Below are 22223 nucleotides of genomic sequence, written 5' to 3' on the forward strand. Positions count from 1 at the left end.
AGTAATACTTTTAGGCATGACTTACATGAATTGATCTGTAGGATGCAGTACTGGTATATTACAGGAGATTGTACTCAGTGCTTTTTGGCTCTCTTTCAATGTCATAGCTTTAATTTAAGAAGAACTTTGAATAGTGAGGACAATTAGCCTTAAGAATGGCTTACTAAGGGACTCTTTATCTCTTGAAATCTTTATGTTGTGGTTGGAGGCATTCCTGAAACATAACTGCAAATATATTGGCCTGGTTCAGTGAGTGTGGGGGGCGAGGGGGATACAGGTTAATCTCAGATGAATGCATGTTACTTTCTTAAGCACTTTCAAGCTAAGGGTGTTTGTTGGGATTTTGAGCCTCCCTCCCTTTTTAATTATATCACTTTCCTTTGAAATTGTCTAAACCCCCTAAAGTGTGTATTAGATTCAGGAGTTTTTAAAGCGAGTGTATCCTGTTCTAAATGAGAGGCACGCACATCTATATTATTTATTGGTTCAGTTCACAAAATGGCATGTTTCTAAAGTTATATTAGGGTGTACAAACTTTTCCTTGTTAAAAGATTAATAGACTTAATTTGTCTATATTCACACTTCATTTCAGACTTCAAAGAATTCGGAATGTCTTCAGACATTGAAAATCATGTTCTTACTTGTTACTAGTGGCATGCATTTTCTTGTAGCATGTGGCTTGGCTACAAGAGCCAGTTTGGTGTAGTGGTTAAGTGTGCGGACTCTTATCTGGGAGAACCGGGTCTGATTCCCCATTCCTCCACTTGCACCTGCTAGCTTGGCCTTGGGTCAGCCTTAGCTCTGGCAGAGGTTGTCCTTGAAAGGGCAGCTGCTGTGAGAGCCCTCTCCAGCCCCACCCACCTCACAGGGTGTCTGTTGTGGGGAAGGAAGGTAAAGGAGATTGTGAGCCGCTCTGAGACTCTTCGGAGTGGAGGGCGGGATATAAATCCAATATCTTCTTCTTGTGGGTTGTGACACAGTGTGTGGTACTCCAAAGAAGAATGTATAACTTACAAGATGTAGCTCCTCATGTACATTGCTCTCAGTTGGGAAGCATGTGTTGGAGAAGAAGCAGGTAAAGGAAGAACCTCCCATTCCTGTTGGGCACACTGCACATCAAGTGATGCATGAAGGACAACGACTGAAGTATTAGCCTTGGACATGGGAACTTAATTTCAACTTCCTGCTTAACTATAAAGCTGTCTTGGGCTAATTATTGCTCCACTTACTGTAATTCATGGGGGGTGCTGAAAAATCGCCATTCTGAACTTTTACAAAGGATGGGTGGGACACAAATATTACCATTTTGCTACAGACAGTATTTAGCTCAGAGTTGCATGTAGTAAAGAGGAAAGGTTACATATCTTCTTGCAGCTGCTTACTACATTCCTTTTAAGGCCTATGACATATTTTCATCTCTGTGGAATCCTTGAATAAATTGCATTCAGTCCTGAATTCTGGTTATTTAAATGGCTTAAAGGCCTCTTAAACTGAAAAATGTAATCTTCATTAGATTTTTGCCATATATTTCCTTGGTCTTATAATATAATCACGTTTTTCAAAATTCAGTTTCTCTGCAAATTGGTACTACACTCCTATAGGCCTTTTGACAGGTAAATTCCAAATTGTCAGCTGAGTGTATATGTGTTTAGGGGTGGGGAGTTTGGATATTTACATTGTGTTGACAGTGCTCTGATACTGAAGTTTTGCAGTAATCCCTTGTAAATGTAAAAATGGCTTCTGGATTTCTGGACCTACAGGTGTAGTGCTGTAGTAATATTATTGGATAGGCAGCTAAGTGTGTCACTAATTAAAGTGCTACTTCTCTTATGTGGATTATTTTATTCCTGTGCATGGTCTTCTTTAATCACAATATAGCATATGGTCTAGGGATGGGCATGGAATGTGAAAATGGTGGTTCATTTCATGGTTCGTTGGGTTGCCCAGTTCAGTAGTTTGGTTTCGTTCTTGTTTTTTTCAGTTTCCCAAATGATTCATGATTCATTGGTTCATTTGGTTTGGGAAGGTGTAGAATGGCCCCCAAGTGAGCTAGAGATACCAGACTTGCAGCAAACTCTTCAACGGACTCTCTTCTACCTGCTCTCCAAGTTTGCTGCAAATTGGATTGGGGGGTGGGGCTGAGCTACAGCCTCCCAAAGTAGGTGCCCCAGTAAACTGCTCTCTTAGGAGTATGTCAAGCTGGGGAAAGGAAAGGAAAGGAAGCTTGGAGGGGAGTGAAAGAGATTAGTAGTGGCAGCTCCACTCTCCCCAGCCCCCTGCCTTCTGGTCAGCTTTCAGTGAAACTGACTAGAAGCCACAGGGGGTTAAGTAAAGAGGAGCTGCATCTTCTAGTCAGTTTCACTGAAAACTGACTAGAAGCTGCAGGGGGTGGGGAAATAGAGCTGTGGTGTCTAGTCAGTTTCACTGGAAACTGACCAGAAGGCAGGGGACTGGGAAATCATGCCAGGCTGTCTGGAAAAACAAACCAAACACGAACCAGACGACATACCAAGAAAAAAAGGCTGGTTCATTTTTGTGTTCAGGTGGGATCAGATGAACTAGTTCAGAATGAACCACAAATCAGCCATTTTTAGCACGAATCATGATTCATGGTTCAGTTCGTGCCCATCCCTATGGTCTAGTAAGCTGGGGTATCCTTGTAATGGGAGTTTGAACTGAGGGTGTCATGTGGTCTAGTGAACCCCAATGAAAAGGGGTTCTGTTTAATGTTAACTATGGATAGCACAGAACCGTATGCCTGAAACAACCATGGAAGAGTGGGGCAGGTAGCATGAAAATGTGCATTATGTTCTAAATGTTCTTACATTACCAGTATCTTAAATCATGGTAACGTCCGCATTGCCTGTAAAATGGTTGGCTGGTGCTCAAGTTTGTCATATGCCCTTTGTTATTATAGCCCCCATCCCACCGGACTTATATCTATGAAGGCCCAAGGATTCCTGGTGTAGCCTTTTTGGTAGTCTGCAGGCACTACCTCCTATTTTCACTGGTGGAAAAGTTGGTTGGATCCAGCCTTCTATTTGGGAAATTTGTTTCTATTTAACATCAGTGAAATTTGCTTTTAAAGAAGATGCTTAAAGGGTGCCAGGACCTCAAACAATTTTAATTTGGTGTGAAATAGTAAACTGTTAAATAATTAACATTTATGTAGGCTACGGAGCAATCAAATGTACAAAGTGTGTTATATATGCTACCTTAAAATGGTAATGCTAATCTCCCGTGTAAGCACTGAGTTGTTACCGACCCATAGGGTGATGTCACATCATTACGTTTTTTTGGCAGACTTTTTATGGGGTGGTTTGCCATTGCCTTCCCCAGTCATCTACACTTTATCCCCAGCAAGCTGGATACCTTGGTAATCCTTAAAATAGCCCTGCATCAGAAAAAGTAGTTGTAATTAATATTACTTCTCAAGGTTTGTGCTTCTTAGGCTGCACCAAACTTGAACATCTTAGTTTTTTTTTTTTTAAAGGATTACACTTTTTAAAAAGTTAAGATTTTTAAAAAAATCAATAGGCATCTGCTAGGAATGTAGCACAAACTGCAGAAATACTTCAGTCCTATTATACACATTGTGGCTTCATATCCTACTGCAGCAAGGCTTTGGCCGAAAGTGATAATGAAGCATTCACCCTAGACAACTTTACAGTAACCAAGAATCTAAACCAGGATTAAAATGTAGTTTGGAATTCTAGTTACCAGGAAAGACCAACCTCCCCTATTGGTTAAGATACCCAAGTTCAGGCATAGCAATAAACTGGAGTAGGACTGAAAGCTTCTGAAATGGAGAAGCTTTTGGATCATCTCTCTGCCTGCAAAGGGAGATGGATCTCATAAGCCCACATATGTGAGTCTCATTCATATTCCAAATAAATTCTTATTTGTTTACTTCATTTATGCCCAACTTTTCTCCCCAGTGGGGATCCAAAGTGACTTGCAAACATTCTTCCCTCTTCCATATTATCATTAAAACAACACTGTGAGGTAGGTTAAGCTGAGAGTGTGACTGGCATAAGGTTACCCAACAAGATTCCATTACAGAATGGGGTTTTGAATCTGGGTCTCCCAGATCCTAGACTAACATTCTGAACATTACACCATGCTGACTAGACACATTTCTAACATCTGGATACAGTCACAGTGTACTTTTAGCTTCAGAATTTCTGTTGCAGGAATTTGCAGCAGCAACAGAGATTGAACCTTCTCACGGGATATGCTCCATGCTTTTCTCTTTGCATCCACCATTTCTCTCCCTTTGCCACCAATGGGCTTTGTGCTAACTTTGTAAAATAAAAACTTTGTAAAATGAAAGTAAAAACACCGCCAGTTATTGGAGAGGGGGGATAGCCAGGCCTGTAGCCAGAAAATTCTGGTTGGGGGGGCCCATGGAAAAAGTTTTTGGATGGAAGGTCCCCCCTCTGGCAGCCCCCACTCTCTCCGCTGCCACTCCCACCCCCCGTGGCTCTGGCACCCCCAGCCCCCCTCCATGCGGCACTTCCCCCTTCCTCCCACCCAGCCACCCACTCACCCACCAGGCAAAAGAGTAAAGTGTGAGCTCCTGGGGCACTTGCATGGTGCTCCTCCTGCTGATCACATGATCGGCTGGAAAAGCCGCTCCAAAGCTGGCAGTATCTACACCAGCTTTCTGTTGTGATCAGCAAGTTCAGCAATGGAGTGGCCAGCACTGAACTTGCTAATCGTGCCGGGAAGCCGGCGTAGGAACTACCAGCTTCAGTGCGGCTTTTCCAGCCGATCACATGATCGGCGGGGGGTGCCTTGCAAGAGCCCCAGGAGCCTGCTCTTTACTCTTTCACTTGGTGGGTGGCTGGGTGGGAGGGAGGGAGTCAGAGGTGCCACACGGAGGGGGGCAGGGCCGCAAGAGCCACGGGGAGAAAAGTGGCGGCGGGGAGAGCAGGGGCCGGGGAAAGGAGGGGCCATAAAGGTCCAAGGGGGTTGGGTGGAGGGGCCGTGCCCCCTGGGCCCTCCATGGCTATGGGCCTGGGGATAGCTGCCATGATTGGTGCTGAATGTGGGTGAAGAGGTGTAGAAATTCATACCTTTCTTCCACTCTTACCAAAGCCTCTTTGAGTATGATCTTTCGGGAAAGAATAGTATTGTGCAGGCTTGGGAAACTGCAGCAGAACTGGGGGAAATGCACATTAACAGTTACTTGACATTATTGCTACAAATGGTGGTGGGGGGGTGTTGGAGTAAAACCTCTGTGTGGAAGCAGCTTAAAATTCTAAAGGCCAATTAACAAAGTTTTACTTTAATGGGATGACAGCCTTAGTAGAAAGATTTGTGTATTTAAAGGGCATTGTTTGCAATCTGATCATCAACTTTGGGACAATTTTAAGCAGACAAACTAGCACAAAAAGAACTGTGGTTTAACATTACAAGGCTGAGGTAGAGGGATCCCCCGTCTTGTGTACTCTTTCTGTCTTCCCTTTGCACATGACTTGATGAAAAACTTCTGCTTTGATGTGTAATGATAGTTTGTGGTTACATTTGAACCACAAAAATATAGTTTGTTCTCCTCTTTCCAAATTCTGGTTTGAAGGGGAGAGTTAGAATCATAGGGTTTGAAGGGGCCATACAGGCTATCTGAGCCCCCAAGCGGGGGGATGGGCAGAATATAAATAAACTAATAATAATAATAATATCTAGTCCAATCCCCATCCAATGCAGGATCAGCCTAAACATTCCTGACAAGTGTTCATCCAGCCACAACTTGAAGGCTGACAGTGAGGGGGAGCTCACCACCTCCCTAGGCAGCTCGTTCCACTACCGAACTACTCTTACTGTAAATGTATTTGCTAATATCCACCAAGTACCATTCCACCCATAATTTAAACCCATCATTGTGAGCCCTATTCTCTGCTGCCAACAGGAACACTCTCTGCCTTCCTCTAAGTGACAGCTTTTCGAATCCTTAGAGAGCAATCATGTCCTTCATCAGCCTAAATATCCCATGAGTCTTGTTCCCCTAATGTCAGACTATGACTTGTTACAGGTGAACCATGTCAGGGTGTGTATGTGCTTGTGGGAAAAGGCAAATGTTACTTGGAAGCCAAATGCAAGCTCTTAATGTGTTGAAAATTTTGTTGTATTGGCACATTTGGTTCCAAGGTAGAGTCATATCGCCTCATGCAAAACTACTACTACTTCTTTTTCTGGGATGAGACCAATGACCAGAATTATTTACCAGCGTGAAAGAGCATTCCCTCAAGTAACAGAGCTTTCTTTTTCCTGAACAATGTCTATGAAACAATTTTTCCTGCCCTTCTATTCAAAATAGTCTCTATCCTCCTCCACACATCTGGTGTTTGTATCTGTGAGCCTGCTTTGCAGAAGCCAAGGTATTTCTGTACTGTGATACACACATTATAATGCAGTGCTAGGATAATAATTCCTAGCAATGTATGAAGCCTTTTTCTTTTGAACAATCAACAATCATTGTTAAGTCTGTCTTTGCTATAAAGTTCCGTAAGCAAAAGTGTTAAATAATTAGGTTTGCTCACCTCGCAAGAGGAGGTTTGCTCACAGATTAGAATTTCTGTGTCTTCTCCTTTCTGCTGTAGCCTCCTGCACTTTGTGAAAATTTGTCCTTGGAGGGGGCATTCCCCACCCTAGGAACAACACTGAGTGCATTGTAGGTGTCTGCAGTGAGAGGGAGGAAATTATTAAATTCTCTCTTTCCTAGCTGCCATTGGAACTACCCACTTACAGGTAGAAAGTGAGATGTGGGCCCAGTTAACTAATACTCAAGAATATAAAACAACGAAGCTTTAAAAAAGCCAACGTTTGTATGTAACAGATGTCTTGATCCGCAGGTGTGATACTTACGCTAACTGCAAAAGCAAGTTGTTATGAAAAAGAGAAATTAGCATTTTTTAAAAATACAGCTTTCTAAACATGAACAATTAACTCTGTTCCTTCTTTGACTTTATTCTGGAGCAGCTCAAGTGGTTTGTCCATAGCAGCTTCCACTTCTTCGACATTTTTTTTTCTTCCTTATCTCAAGCATACTTTCAGAATCAATTATTTAGTATGTTAAACTGAAGTCACTGATTTCTTGGGCATAGAAATTGATTCAGTGTAATACTGGTGATTTAAATAATTATACAGATTTTAACTTACAAAAAAACCTAATAAAGGAAAACAAAGAAGAAATTCATCTCTAAATTTAAACTATAATTGTTGTCACTAAGAATTCTATATTCCAATGTAGAAATCCTATATGCATTCTTTAATATCTCGGATACATTTGAGAGCCAGGGCAGTTTAGAGTGTCAGATCTGGGAGACCCAAGTTCCAGTTCTCACTCTGCCATAGAAATCTGCTTGATGACATTGGGCCAGTCAGATACTTTCATCCTAACCTACCTTACAGCATTTTGAACAGGAGCAAGACCATCTATTTAGTTTATGGGGGAAACTTCCTAGTGGGCCACTGGTGGGCAGGTGAAAGCAACAGCCAAGCCTCAACAACTCTTCCTGCACCTTAAAAGTCAATGGGCTCCAATTATTGGCAAGAGTAATCTGTGCCAACTCATCCATTGGCTCCCAGTAGGTAAGAGGGCAAAGTACAAATAAGTGAATAAATGAATATATAAGCCATATAGTTTTTCATCAGCTAATTTCTTTTCCAGATCTTTTTTCCAACTTTTTTACTGCACTTCTCTGTCTTGACAATCATAGAATTTCTTTGAACTTCCCACCAGTCAGACCTTCTGTTTGCCTCCCCAACCAACCACAAGCCAGCCAAACAATAACCAATCTTCTTTAATTTCCAAACCGCTTTTAGCCAATAAGAAAATAGCTTTTCTAGGTCTTCCTCTTCTTCTGAGAGCACAGCTAGATATAACAGTGCCTCCTGGGGTCTGACTTGGGATGCTGCCATAATTTTAGAGCTTAACGCAGGTGACCTAAAAATGCTGCTTGCAGTATGGCCGAGCACTTTCTCCTCCCATATTCCTTTTCAAGTGCTGAAACAGCTGTGGGGAAGGGGGCTCGCAGCATTTTTAAACTACCCACATTAAGTGTACATAATGGCGGTGACATTTCCAGGTTGGACCTGGGAATGCCGACATGTCTATTTATACCTTCAGGTCTTTTCCTCAGTTGTAGTTCTTCTTTAATTTTGAAGTCTACTATTTGAACCCGAGCCTTCTTTTTGTGACACAGTCTACAAACAAAATGTTTAAAAAGAAGCAAAATTTGTGTGTTTTCCCCAACAGAGCAAATACTGTATTTACCCAAGAGGAAGATTCAGGGTTTTTACAAGTGTACCACCAGGAAGAAAAACTTGTATGCAGGAGAATCTTAGATTCACAGGTTAGTTATATACAATAATAATTTTTTTGTGTATAACATAACATAACCCACCCACCCCTGCCAAACTCATATTCAGGGTTGTCTGTCTTTGGGGTGAATACAGTACTTCCAGAGAATGGGGAGAGATCAGGGAAATAGTAATGAGGAGAGGAACAGCTTACCCCACTTTCCCAGAACCATGACTCTAGCCCAGTTTATGGTGTTCTCATAGCTGCAATGCATAACATAAATAATGTCAGGAGATCTGAGGAGCTAACATGGGAGATCTGTTTCATTGTTCACTCTTATTCTAACATTTAAGTCTTTTAGCCAAGAACTTTGTTTTTATTATACAGCACATTTAAACTGTCTGCTTAGCAGTGTTCCATGCTATGTGCTCAGTGCGTTCATGTGGAAAAACTGTTGACATGCCAAGCATGAGCACTGGAGAACAAACTACAGTCTGCCCAGGTTCTGTACTTGCCATGTGCATATAATGTGTTTGATTAGAGATCAGAAAGAACATAAGAACAGCCCTTCTGCTTCAGATCTGTTTGCTATGGAGGGTCCATGAGAGGGCATAGAGGCCAAGGTCTTCCTGTGATGTTGCCTCACAGCTCTGGTATTCAGAAATTTACTACTTTGGGATTGTGGAAGTCCACTTTAGTCACCATGGCTGAAAGGCCTATTCTACATGAATCTGCCTAATCCCCTTTTAAGGTCATCTGTGCTTGTGACCAATTCTACGTACTCTGTCATTTTAACCACTCATCAAGTGATTTTGTGCATTCTGAATCTACTGCTCATCAACTTCATTGTGTGCGCTTGAGTTCTACTATTACAGGAGAAGGAGCAAATAGTTCTCCATTCACTCTCTGTGCCGTATGCATAATTGTATAAACCTCTCTCTTCCCCCCACCCTCCACCCCAGGGTAAACTGTGATGTCCCAAATTCTTCAGTCTTTCATCACAAGGAATTCTTCAGTCTCCACAGAAGACCCCTTAATCATCTTGATAACTAATAAAATGAATTTTAACAGGGATAAATGTAAAGTTCTGCATTTAGGTAGGAAAAATCCAATGCATAGTTATAGGATGAGAGAGACTTGTCTTGGCAGTAGTATGTGTGAAAAGGATCTAGGGGTCTTAGTGGACCATACACTGAACATGAGTCGACAGTATGATGTGGTGGCTAAAAAGGCAAATGCAATTTTGGACTGTATCAACAGAAGTATAGTGTCCAGATCACGTGATGTGATGGTATCGCTTTACTCTGCTCTGGTAAGACCTCACCTGGAGTATTGTGTTCAGTTTTGGGCACCACATTTTAAGAAGGATATAAGCAAGCTGGAGCGGGTCCAGAGGAGGGTGATGAAGATGATGATGGGACTGGAGACAAGCACTATGAAGAAAGGTTGAGGGAGCTGGGTATATTTAGCCTGGAGAGGAGGTGACTGAGAGGTGATATGATCACCATCATCAAGTACTTGAAGGGCTGTCATATAGAGGATGGTGCAGAATTGTTTTCTGTTGCCCCAGAAAGTCAGACCAGAACCAACGGGTTGAAATTAAAACAAAAGTTTTCAGATAAACATCAGAAAGAACTTTGTTATCGTTAGAGCAGTCGGACAGACTTCCTCAGGAGGGGGTGGGGTCACCTTCCTTGAAGGTTTTTAAACAGAGGCTAGATGGCCATCTGACAGCAATGTGGATCCTGTGAAGTTAGGGGGAGGTATTTGTGAATTTCCTGCATTGTGCAGGGGATTGGACTAGATGACCCTGGAGGTCCCCTCCAACTCTATGATTCTATGGTTACCCTATTCTGTACTCCTTCCAGCTCTTCAAAGGCCTTTTTGAGATATGGTGTCCAAAAATGCACACTGTATTCCAAATAAGACTTCAGCATAGATCTGTAAAGGGGCATTATAATGTTTGCATTTTTATTTTCAGTCACTTTCCTGATAATCCCCAGCACGGAGTTTCCCTTTTGTACTGCAGCTGCACATTGATAATCCCCAGCACAGATGACCTCCAGAGACACTTCGATTGAGGCGGGTCAGTGCTGTTGTTGCTGTTAGATCTGACAGCAGCATTCAGCACGGTCAACTATGAGCTGTTGACCCACTGCCTCACTGACATAGGGATGCGAGGACTGCTTTTCAGTGGCTTTCCTCCTTTCTCCAGGATCAGAGACAGAGGATGGTGCTCAGGGAGAGGATATCCCCATGATACTCACTCAAATGCAGTGTGCTTCAGGGTTCAGTCCTCTCTTCAATATTATTTAACATCTATATGCTCCCCCTGGTTTGGGGTTGAGTTGCTATCAGCATGCTGATGACACCCAGCTTTAGCTATTGATGGGTGGCCGGCTGAACTTCACCCCAGATATTTTGGATGGCATTAAGAGCCATGGCTGGGTGGCTACAGCAGAGTCAACTGAAATTAAATACAACAAAGACAGAGGTCCTGTGTCTGAGTCATGGAGATGTGGGATTGGGCATCCAGCTCCCAATGCTTGGTGGGTTGCTGTTGGTACCAGCACCAAGGCTGAAGAGTCTACGGATGATCCTGGATATCTCACTTTCTGTGAAGGCCCAGATCACCTCAGTTGCCAGATTGGCTTTTTACCATTTCTGCCTCATCAGGCAACTGTTTCCCTATCTCACCATCCAGGAGTTAGCTACAGTGATCCATGCAATGGTCACTTCCAGGCTGGATTACTGTAACTCACTTTACACAGGGCTACCCTTGAACCTTATCTGAAAACTGCTGCTAGTGCAGAATGCGGTGGTGCACCTGCTGACTGTGACTCCTCTGTGGGTACACATTTAGCTGGTGCTCAGCCAACTGCACTGACTGCCAATAGAGTACTGAATCTGGTTAAAGATCCTGGTGCTGACTTTTAAAACCCTATCTGGCCTGGGACCAGCATATCTGTGGGACTGCCTCTCTCCATATGTGCCCCAGAGAGTCTTGCATTCTGTAGACCAACATCTCATGGTAATCCCCAGCCTGAGAGATGTCCACTTAGCCTCAGTCAGGGCCAGGACCTTTCTGGACCTGGCCTTGGCCTCATGGAACATGCTTCCACTTGAGATCAGGGCCCTGCAAGTGCTATAACAATTCTGCAGACCTGTAAGATGGAACTGTTCCACCAGGCCTTTGGGTGAGGCAGCAGGTGTTGAACCATCTTGGCTTCTCCTGCTTTCTGGTTCTTGTCCAGTGCCCAGGTGCTGCTTACTACTTATAGGGCACTGCTGTACAACAGGGTACCATCACCATCTGACAAAAAAACTTATTATGATTCAGGCTACTTGCCACTGCCTGTAAAATACAGAAGGAGATTTGGGTCATTAGTATTTTAGTGTTGTCTTATTTTAGTATTAAAATATTACTATTTTAGTATTGTCTTTATTAAATTATTTAAATTGTTGGATTTTATTGGTTTTATTGTGATTTTACTATGTTGTCAGATGCCCTGAGCCCACTTGTGGGGTAGGGTGGAGTATAAGATAGATAAATAAATAAATAATGACCCTCTGTTTCAACAATTTCAGACCACATCGCAAACACTGAACTTCTTTTGCCATGTTGTTGTCCAATTTAGAGTGATTCTCATGGAGCTCTTCACAGTTGGCTTTGGTTTTCACCATCCTGAATAATTTTTTATTATCTGCAAACTGGACTCCTACACTGTTCACTCCCACTTCCAGATCAGTTATGAACACATTAAATAGAATGGACCCCACCATGGCCAGCCTGTCCACTAGGGCATGGCTCTTGGGGGGGGGGGTGCTGATTTGGGCCTTCCCCCACCCTTGCCTTCTTGGCAAGGGGAATAGGTGAGAATGGCATGGCTCCTGCGCTTCAGAGTGCACAAACAATCTGGCCACCATTTCACTGCCTCTTGGGTCTGGAAGCTTCCGGAAGCATCCAGGAGGCTGAGTGATGGTGGCTGGGGAGTACATGCACTCTGAGGCACAGGAGCTGCTGTGGTGCTTGCCCTCATCGGTTGTGAGAGTGGGGGGAGGAAAGGTGGAGGAGCAGGGCCTCACCTTGGGTGCCAGATGCCCTGAACCCAGCCCTGGACCCCACTACTGATCTTTGTGGAACCCCACTGCTCATTTACCTTCACTGAAAGAACAGTGCATTTATTCCCACCCTCAGCTTCCATTTGTTGAGCCAATTTTTAGTCTATAAGAGAACCTGTTGTCATATCCACTGATTGAAAAACTTATGCAGGAGCCCTTCTGAGGTACTATATAAAAAGGCTTTTGGAAGTCCGAGTATATAACATCTACTGTGTCAACATTATCTACATGCTTGTTCACTTTCTCAAGAACTCCCAAAAATTGGCGAGGCAGGACTTTCCTTTGTAGAAGCCTTGCTGATTTTCCCTCAACAGACTTTGTTCCTCTATGTACCTAATAATTCTATCTTTGATTAGTGTTTATTAATAACCTGGGATAGACATTAGACTAACTGACCCTTCTGGACCCATTTTTAAAAATTTGTGGAATTACTATCCTCCAGTCCTCTGGTACAGATGACAAGTATACTGGTTAGTCGATCAACAGTTTCATATTTGATTTCTTTAAGAATCCTTAGTTGTGTGCCCTCTGACTGGTTTTTAATTTGCCCAGTAGTTCTGAAACTTAATCTTTCATCACATCAGTTTGTCTCAGTTCTTCAGACTCCCTTCCTGAATGTCTAGTGACCAGCATGGGGAAGAACCACATGAGATACATGGAATGTTGAAGTCTAATGTGCGTTAAAAGCATACCCAGTCCTTAAATGCAGAATGCTCAATATAAGAAAAGTTACAATTTTCATTGGCTCTTTTGGTTTGGTACAATAAAAGGAAGGAATTTCTAACATGTCTTATTTAAAAATTCACCCAGCTACTTGCCTGTGCAGTGGGATGCTTTCAAACGTATGAAGCTGTAGTTGTAACTATAGCAAATTAGCCTTAATGCAGTTGGCCACAGCAAAAGCTATCCAGTCATTTTAGGAGTATTCAGGAAGGATGTTAAAAGCCCTCTAACAACAAATAATAATTATAATTCAGCAGGCCTTTAAAAGGAACACCGAGAGACAGCTTTGAAGCTGGCATACTCAACAAACGGCATGAAGTGTAGGGCAATCTTGCAATTTGGGTTGTACTGTGTTGCCCTGCAGTAGGAGTGCTGTTCCTGTCTCTATGAAAGAGGCTTAAAAGGGTGCTTTCAAAGTGGGTAATTTCAGTAGCTTACAACATGCTTCAAATATTGTCCTTAGATAGAGTATGTGCTATTTTGTGAAGCAGCTGGAGAGGGAGCTGTCTATTATACTAACATAAAATGAGATGTGCAAGTTAGGGGACCTGACTCCCTTGCTGTTCCTTGCTGCATTCCATTGTTACGAAGCATTTGAGCTTAGGTCTATACTGGAAGTGAACTTGCCTGGAAAGGGGTGGGAAAAGCAACAAGGCACAGAAAGACAGGAATGAACTGGTTCAAGATATTTTTGTGTCCCAAGCAACACTATGAGACTTGCTTCAGCCCTGGCTTATTGCAGTATTGGGGTTAGGCGGCAAACAGAGGTGCTTCCTGCCTGCCTATCTCTTCTTGTGTGGCTAGGAAAAAACCAAGTCTCTGCTGGGCTGCCCAGGACACTTAGGGCTCAGCCAGTAGCATGGGTTTGAGTGGGGATGGTAGACATAAGCCGTGCCTGTTACCTCATCTCATGTTACCAGCCAAGAGCAAAGTAAGCCTCTTCAGAGTGTTGGAACACTTGTAATTGTGCTGCCCAAGGAACTGCTGGATTTCTTGGCTGCATAACCTGCTCTGATCATCTAAACCAGAGGCTGTTGCTTGTTTTGTTTCCTCAGATGCTGAGTTTGTCATCTCGGGCAGCTCTATGAAACAGGTGGTTTTGAGAACTTTCACCTTGTGCTCTTATAGACTAAGGGTCAGTGAATACTTCTGCAAGGCCTTCTACTAGAGTTGCCAAGCCCAATTCAAGAAATATCTGGGGACTTTGGGGGTGGAGCCAGGAGGCATTGGTGTGGAGCCAGGAGCAAGGGTGTGACAAGCATAATTGAACTCCAAGGGAGTTCTGGCCATCACATTTAAAGGGACAGCACACCTTTTTAAATGCCTTCCTTCCATAGGAAATAATGAAGGATAGGGGCACCTTCTTTTGGGGCTCATAGAATTGGACCCCCTGGTCCAATCTTTTTGAAACTTTTGGAGAGAGGCACTAGATGCTATACTGAAAATGTGATGCCTCTACCTCAAAAAACAGCCCTCCAGATCCCCTGATACCTCCAGATCAATTCCCCATTATACCCTATGAGAATCGATCTCCACATAGGGAATAATGCCCAGTAAACATTTTCTCTCCTCCGCCCCTACAGTGGTTTCTGGCGACTCTGAAGCGAGGGATTGGCATCTCTACTCACGAGTTGCTGCCAACTTCTTCAAAGTAACATTGACACACCATTCCAAGAGGAAGCCTTTCCAATCGGAGACTGAAGCCTCCGGAGGTGGAAAGTCACATGGTGGCTGTGGGGGCGGGGCTTCCCCCAGCCGGCCAGCTGACTGGGGGCGGGAAGGAGCCTGAGAAAGCGGAAGAACCCCTGCTGGGACCTGGGGATTGGCAAACCTACCTTCTACTGAAAAGCACTAAGGTCTAAATGGTACTAGCCAGAATATGCAGGAAGGTATTGAGAAGGTACAACTTTGAGCAATGGTTATATACTTCGAAATACCACTTCTCTCACATGCTTTATGCTTCAGAATTCTATACCTGCAATATTGAATGGTTGGGGAAGTATAGGTAGGCAATCCTGTATAACTTGTTGTCTTTTGATATAATGGATAAATGCCATCCCCCCACAAACCTGTATGAAACTCCTTGGAGATAGAGAAGGTATTACACCTTTAAAGTAACTAGAGATGTAAAATTTCTGGAAATTTTGAAGCTCAGAAAAACTCCTAGGTTTTTTCCTGGAAAACACCGGAATTTGTGGGAAAAATTGAAAAAAATACTACATTAGCAGTTCTTTTTTCTTTTCCAGATTGAAAGCCATTCTGTTACTTTAGGAACATAAAATATGACTATGGATAATTTTACTTGGCATGAAATAATCACAACTAGCATATTAAAATATAGGGTATCCAAACAATTATTATGAACAGAATTTACTTTTTAAATAATATTTATTTGTAACAAATGGAGCAACAATCTCCTGAACTGCTTATTAGTTTATGTGGAACAGACAAAAAAACCTCCACAAAACAACTTTTAAAAATCCAGAAGTAACAATTATTCATATTTCCTCTCCACAGTATTAAATAAAAATAAAAAACTCATTCTCATAAAAAGAATTGAAGAGGGGAGAAGTGCATAGAAGGGAGTGTAGGACTAAGTTTCAATGAATGGGCATGACCTAGGACTTGCTTGTCCTCAGTGCACAGAAATTAGAATAATCTGATACCATACATATTTTTTTTAGAAATGATTTGGAAAATATTTGAACACCTTGTCTTAAAATATTTTATTCATCATGTTAAAATGAAACGTTCCATAATCAATTTTTTTCTTTTTTTCAATTTTTCCGAAAAAGAAAGGCTTCAGGAAAGAATGGGAAAAAACCTAAGTTTTTTTTGTGGAGGTTTTTTTGTCTGTTCCACATAAACTAATAAACTAATAAAAATGGAAAAAATTTGGTGTGGCTTGCCATGTTGAGTTTGAGTGTGAGGAGTTTCATGTTCAAATATATGTCCAGTTCGTTTGTTTTCTGAATTTTTCTGGTTTTTTTCCGGGACTTCACATCTCTATTACAAAGTGTCCATTACAAATATAGTTGATCACTTTTTGTAAAAATGACTTCAGTGTATCATTCTAACTGTGCTGAAAAAATGTGACACACACACCCTTTTAAAAATTTTGTACTGCAGCAATGGAAAGCTTTCAGAATATAGCTTTTGCAAGGCTGACTTGTGATCTTTGTTTTTCTGTTGCAGGACCAATAGTTCCTTTCACAAGCGGGAATATTTTTACAAATGCTGATGTGGTAAGATTTGTGTGTGTTAAGTCTATTCTATCCATCCCACATATCACACTTCTCTGAAGTATACACAGACTTTACCAAGATGGTAAAAAATGAAAGAGCTGCAGATGGAATTGCTGCTTGGTTAGAGAGACGACAAATGTTCTCAACAGGGAAGGATTAGTTGGGAAGGCCTGCAGTGGAGGGTAAAATAGCCCATGTTAAGGACTATCACATATGAACATAAATCTGATGGGGGCTATCTGTAACAGGGAGCCACAGCTAATTCTATATACATGTGTGTATATATACATGTATGTCTGTTAAATATGTTGGTTGTATTCATGAGGTGTTTTCAGGTGTACATGAAAAGTTCCTAAACTTCAAATTTGGTGTGCCTTGCCATGTTGAGTTTGGGTGTAAGGAGTTTCATGTTCAAATCTATGTCCAGTTAAGGTTCCTTGAGTAGGTTTGGGCAAGGTACAGTTAGGGATGTTGAGGGAATATAATTGGAGGTGAAGTTATTATGCTCTAGAGATAATAACCCCTTGCACATTACCATTCTAAACCAGATGTTATCCATTGTTGGTCTGGTTCCAAGTAAAGCAATACAGGGACAAAGTTTTCATCTGATAACGTGATTATCATTATGTTAATGATCCATCTCTGAAGTGATCTGGCCATTTCAAACAGTGCTTTTTTTCTCTGCCTTTTTTTGCCATGCAATCTTTCTCACTCTTTTTAAACATTCTAAATTGTGTGCTATAGCATTAGACCAGTATGGCACTTTAGTGCTACAATGGCACTATTGAGATGCCTTGGCCCTGTTGAAATACATTGAGATGGCCACTACTACAACAGCAGATTGCAAAAACTCTGAACATTTTTTAAAAGTTTGAGGAGGATCATACAATGAAGAAGGGCAGGAGAGGAAGTGCAGTGCTATTGGAAGTGCTGCAGACATTTTAAACAGCGTGCTATAGCGATTCAGAAACACGAGGAAAAGGTGAAAATGGAAGAAAGCAGATTACCTCAAGAATGGCTCAACCACACTTTGCTAACCATATGCAAACAGCTTTGCATGAAAAAGTAAATAAAATTCATTAGCAACAGACTACCTAAATGGATTGCACAAGATGTCTGAAAGGGGCCAAGGACCTGTTCTTTATTTCTGCCTTACTTTGGGAAAGTGTCTCACTTGTTGTTATATGCTATTTTTTTGTTGTTAGTATTAATTTATTAAAATACACCCCACCTTTCTCTTGTGGTTCAAAGTAGATTACCATTCTAAATTAAGAGCATAATGAGAAGTCAGAAGACCATGTGGTTCTTCTGCTGCTGCATACAGGATGAGTGGCTATCTTCTGCATGCATAGGAGTATTCACATGACAGCAGAGCTACTGCTCGTCAGAAGCTCCAAAAAGAAGCATATTGATGGCATTTTCTTGTTGTATCTATTGTGCTCAGGAAGGAACAAGGGCTGTTCTTTTTCTGTCCTGAATGTTTCTTCAGCTTTCTGCTGCTCAGGAACCTTCAGTACTTACAGATGACCTGAGGATGTGTCACACACATCTTCAGGTACTGTGCCATCAGCAGAGAGAAAAGAAATTCAGGTAACTTGCAGTACTATGAGGAAGTATGTAGAGATCCTTTTTTCTTGGCTATTTAGTGTGGGTGAATGATCTTGGCACTGTCAGCATTGATGACCTGCTAGCAGGAACTAGGCCCCGCTTGACTTCTTCCTGGAGCAACAAGCTGTTTAGTTGGAGTCAGCAGCTTATACTACCAAAGGGGACTCTGTTGATTTTCTTTGGACTGAAATATGCAGTGCTGCCATCTTCAGGATTGGCAGTGATGTCCAGCAACTTCTCAGCTTCCAAACTGACATGGTGTTGGGGAGTAATATGCTTGGGCTGCACTCCCAGCACTGTGGCTTCACAGCCTCTGTTGCCTTGTAAGGTCTAAATGATACTGATCTGATCCTTTTAGTGCTGACATTTCAAAGGTCACCTTCTTTCCTATACTACTGGTAGTTGGCCACCTGCATCAGCCAAGGAGGTCTGCTATCCATAGTGTGTGCTGTTTCCATTAGTATGTAGGGGGTCAACAGAAAAAAAATAGGCGCAATTATTGTCTGTATACATCACTTTTATTAAACAGTCAAACTGAAGCATACCAGTTATTTCAATGGGCTTTATCAATGTCAATAGTAGAATAGGTTGGTTGGGGTTGTTAGAATGTGATGGTTTGAACTATGGCACATCTTTTTAGATGGGATAGGCACAGACACATGGCTTGTTTAAGTCTAATGCCATTTCTCCAAAGAGCTCAGGGAGTCCCTCCTTCCCCATTGTATTTTCACAACCATCCTGTGAAGTAGGTTAGAGTGGGAAAATGTGACTAGCCCAGAATTTACCAGTGAATGTTATGGAGAGTCAAGTCACAGCAGGCTCAAAACCATGTCTCTCCACCTGTAGCCCAGCATTCTGACTGCTGCACCACACCAGCTTTATGTGTGCAAATAGTACTTTTAAAATAATGGTAACAGCCAAAGTGCATCATTAATTAGGTTCTCATTTTGTTAACCTTTTGGATATGAAGTCTCCTTTCAGAATCTGTGAGTGCATTTATTCTAAGAACATAAGAAAAGCCCTTCTGGATCAGACCAGCAGTCCATCTAGTCCAGCATGCTATCTTACACAGTGGTCAACCAGTTCCTCTGGAAGTCCAACAGCAGGGCATATAGGCTTTCCCTTGATGTAGCCTCCTGGCTATGGTAATCAAAGGGTTAGTGCCTCTGGACATGGGGGTTACCTTCTGTCACCAGGGCTAGTAGCCACTGATAAGACCTCTCTCCCATGAATCTGTCTTAATTCCCTTTTAAGTTGTCTGTGCCTGTGGCCATCGCTACATCCTCTGGCAAAGAATTCAACATTTCAATCACTCACTGTGTAAAGAAGTATTTCCTTTTGTCCATCCTGAATCTACTGCCCATCAGCTTTATTGGATGCCCTTGAATTCTAGTTTTTGGGACAGGGATAAAAAGTTATTTTTGTCAATTCTCTCCACCTCGTGCATAATTTTATAAACATCTGTTGTATCTCCCCTGTGGTCATCTCTTTCCTAAACTGAAAAGTCACAGCTTTTCCCCCTAGTCATTGATGTACTTGATGTACTTTTTACTCTTCTGTACTTTTTTCAGCTTTGCAATATCCTTTTTGAGATGCAACTGACCAGAACTGTACACAGTGTTCACAGGAGTATTATAATATTGGCAATTTTGTTTTCAGTTCCTTTTCTCATTTTCACCACTGCAGCACTCTGGGTTGACACTTTAATTGAGCTATCTGCTATGAACCCAAGATCTTTTCCCCTCTGAGTTTCTGTAAGTTCAACCCTCCATTAGGCTGTACTTGAAGTTGGAACTTTATTTCCTAATGTATATCACCTTACCAGGCCTGTAGCCAGAAATTTTGAGGTGGTGCAGGGGTGTCATCTGCCCCACTCAATCAATTTCTAGAGATCCTCCTGGAGCTTTTTGCAGTCGTACTTGGTTTTCACTGTCCTGAATAATTTGGTGCAAACTGAGCCACTACTCACTTCGAGTTCTAATTCTGATTTTAATTCTAGGTCTAATTTTAATAGCTGGAGACTAATTCAACATACCTGTAGCTAAACATTAAAGCAAAAGTGAATTAGAACAGATAACTTCTCCTTAATGCCAACTAATATACACGTTGTTGCACCTTAGCATGGGATAGAGTCATGTTGCTCTATTTTCCTTTGCAAAACTTGTGAAAAGCTAATCTTCTGGATTTTTGTTTTCATTGTGTTGCTATCACCTTTGAAAGAAGCTGCTATTCTGAAATAAGTACTTAGCTTTGGTCGCTGTGTTTCTGCCTGACATTTAATCACGTATTTAAACATTTACTTTCCTTTCTAATGCTAGTTGGATCTTCAGAACTTTCAGTATGAATTTTAATTTTTCTGCTTTGTAGTAACTTCAAGTATACAAGCATAGAAATGCATATATACGTTGCTGAAGATATACGACTTTTGCAGGAAGGCCTGTAATCTAGACTGTTTGATTACAGAGTAGCTGACAAGCATGCTATTTCTAACTGCTGAATTCTTCCATACCTTTCTTCTCTCACCCCCTCTTTCTCTCCCTTCCCCCCCCGATGACTGCATAATAAATCCCTCTCTTCCCAGGATGTTTATAGTAACCTTGTATTAAGAGCCTCTCCCCCAGATTCACACAGCCATGTCTTATCAACTAGCAGAGAATGTGTGAGAAATGGAGATGTGAACATTCCTTAGTCATAAAAGAGATAGTAGCGAGTAGCCTTTGAAGCTTCAGTCCCATTTGCATCTTTATGTTATTCTTTTGAAGTTATCTGTAACCCTGCCTTTTGAAGTAGTCTATAAGATACTATTCAGCTTTGTATCCAGCATTACTTCCAAGGTTTCTGTCCTTGGAACAAATCATGGAGTTTCAATAAAACAAGTCTTTGATTTAAAACGAAAGCTTATTTCGAAATATCAATGCTTGACATTTTGGAAGTAATCTTACTTGGGAATTTAACTGAACTGGCAACTTTCTAACCGTATGGCGGAAAGAACTCCAGACAATGGCAGATTCCCTACCACTCCGGATAGGCTAAGAGGTGAGCCTAGCGGGGAAGGCGCCAGTGTGCGAACCCCGCCGTGGCACTTTATCAACGCGCCTCGAGTCACAGGGAGAGGGTCTCCCCTACATATCCAACAACTCTTTATCACTCCTAAAGTGTGGGTGCCCAGAACCTCTACCACCCTGATGGACGAGGCACCGGCTCAGCGAGAAGCGATCCTGGCACTACCATCCCTGCAGGCGAGAGTGGGAGAAGAGAGCAACCAGGATGGTTTGAGATCCGGGAGAGAAGGTGGTCAAGATGAACCGAGACCCGATGAGGAGGAGGAGGATGGAGGTGACCCAGATCAGCCATGCCCGGACGAGGAGGAAGAGGGAACCGATTCTGATGATAGGGGGCTCTTCCAGATGCTGAGAGACAAGATGGCTGAGATGGCCAAATGCCTGAGAGATGAGATACAAGCCAATGCTACTTTCATGGTGCAAGAGATGAAAAGGCAACTAGAGAGAGCACTGCAGCCAACAGATCCAAGAGGAGGGCAAATACCTCCTCCGGTGTGGCAGCCAGTTGCACCGCTACCTCTGCTGCCCCTCATCCCTCTGGATTATGGGAGAGGGAGAGAACTGGATGCCACCTTTGACGGAGATCCAGAAGAGGTGGAATACTTCTACATTCAAGCCAACAGCTTCATGCACTACTGGGGAAACACCTTCCCTGATGAATTCAGCAGAGTGGATTACCTGGGGTCGAAACTCAAGGGGGCTGCAAAACGATGGTATGTAAGCCTGTACGAGACCCGGAGCCCTGAGTTGGACACAGTGGCCGCTTTCCTCCAGCCCCTGTTAACCCAATATGAGGACCCCCTACAAGAAACTAGGGCCCTCACCACCCTACGAGACCTACAGCAGGGATCCAAGTCCGTGCGGGAGTACGCTACCGAGTTCCGAGCTAACATGGCCAAAATCCGTGGGTGGAACGAACTAATGAAGATAGAGCAGTTCCAGAGGGGCCTGAGCGCGAGTGTGCTGGATCAGGCACTGCAGCAAGCACGCCCCACCACGCTGGTGGGGTGGGTACAACTAGCCGGAGAGGTTGAAACTAACATGAAACGAGTGGCCCTACAATGGCAACAGCAGCAAGGGGGTAAGGGGGGAGGTGAGTCTCAGTTGGAGACAAAACCGGATGGGAAAAAGGTCAATACTGCTGGGGGAGCGACGAAG

General features: G+C 42.6%; 1 protein-coding gene across 3 annotated transcripts in view; it reads left to right on the top strand.

Annotated features, from left to right (window-relative positions):
* C21H11orf24 (chromosome 21 C11orf24 homolog) overlaps positions 1-22223 on the top strand; it is a 61598-nt gene that overhangs the window by 12735 nt on the left and 26640 nt on the right. Inside the window, exon 2 of one of the 3 annotated variants that reach the window (XM_060262120.1) lies at positions 16346-16395. The exons of 1 other annotated variant lie outside the window; for it this stretch is intronic. The gene's annotated coding sequence lies outside the window, so the exon portion shown is untranslated. Of the gene's footprint in view, positions 1-3846; positions 3869-16345; positions 16396-22223 lie in introns of those variants that run through there. One more of the 3 variants, XM_060262121.1, reaches the window with a different exon arrangement.

This window comes from Heteronotia binoei, chromosome 21 (genome assembly GCF_032191835.1).
Source record: "Heteronotia binoei isolate CCM8104 ecotype False Entrance Well chromosome 21, APGP_CSIRO_Hbin_v1, whole genome shotgun sequence".
Classification (NCBI taxonomy): Eukaryota; Metazoa; Chordata; class Lepidosauria; order Squamata; family Gekkonidae; genus Heteronotia; species Heteronotia binoei.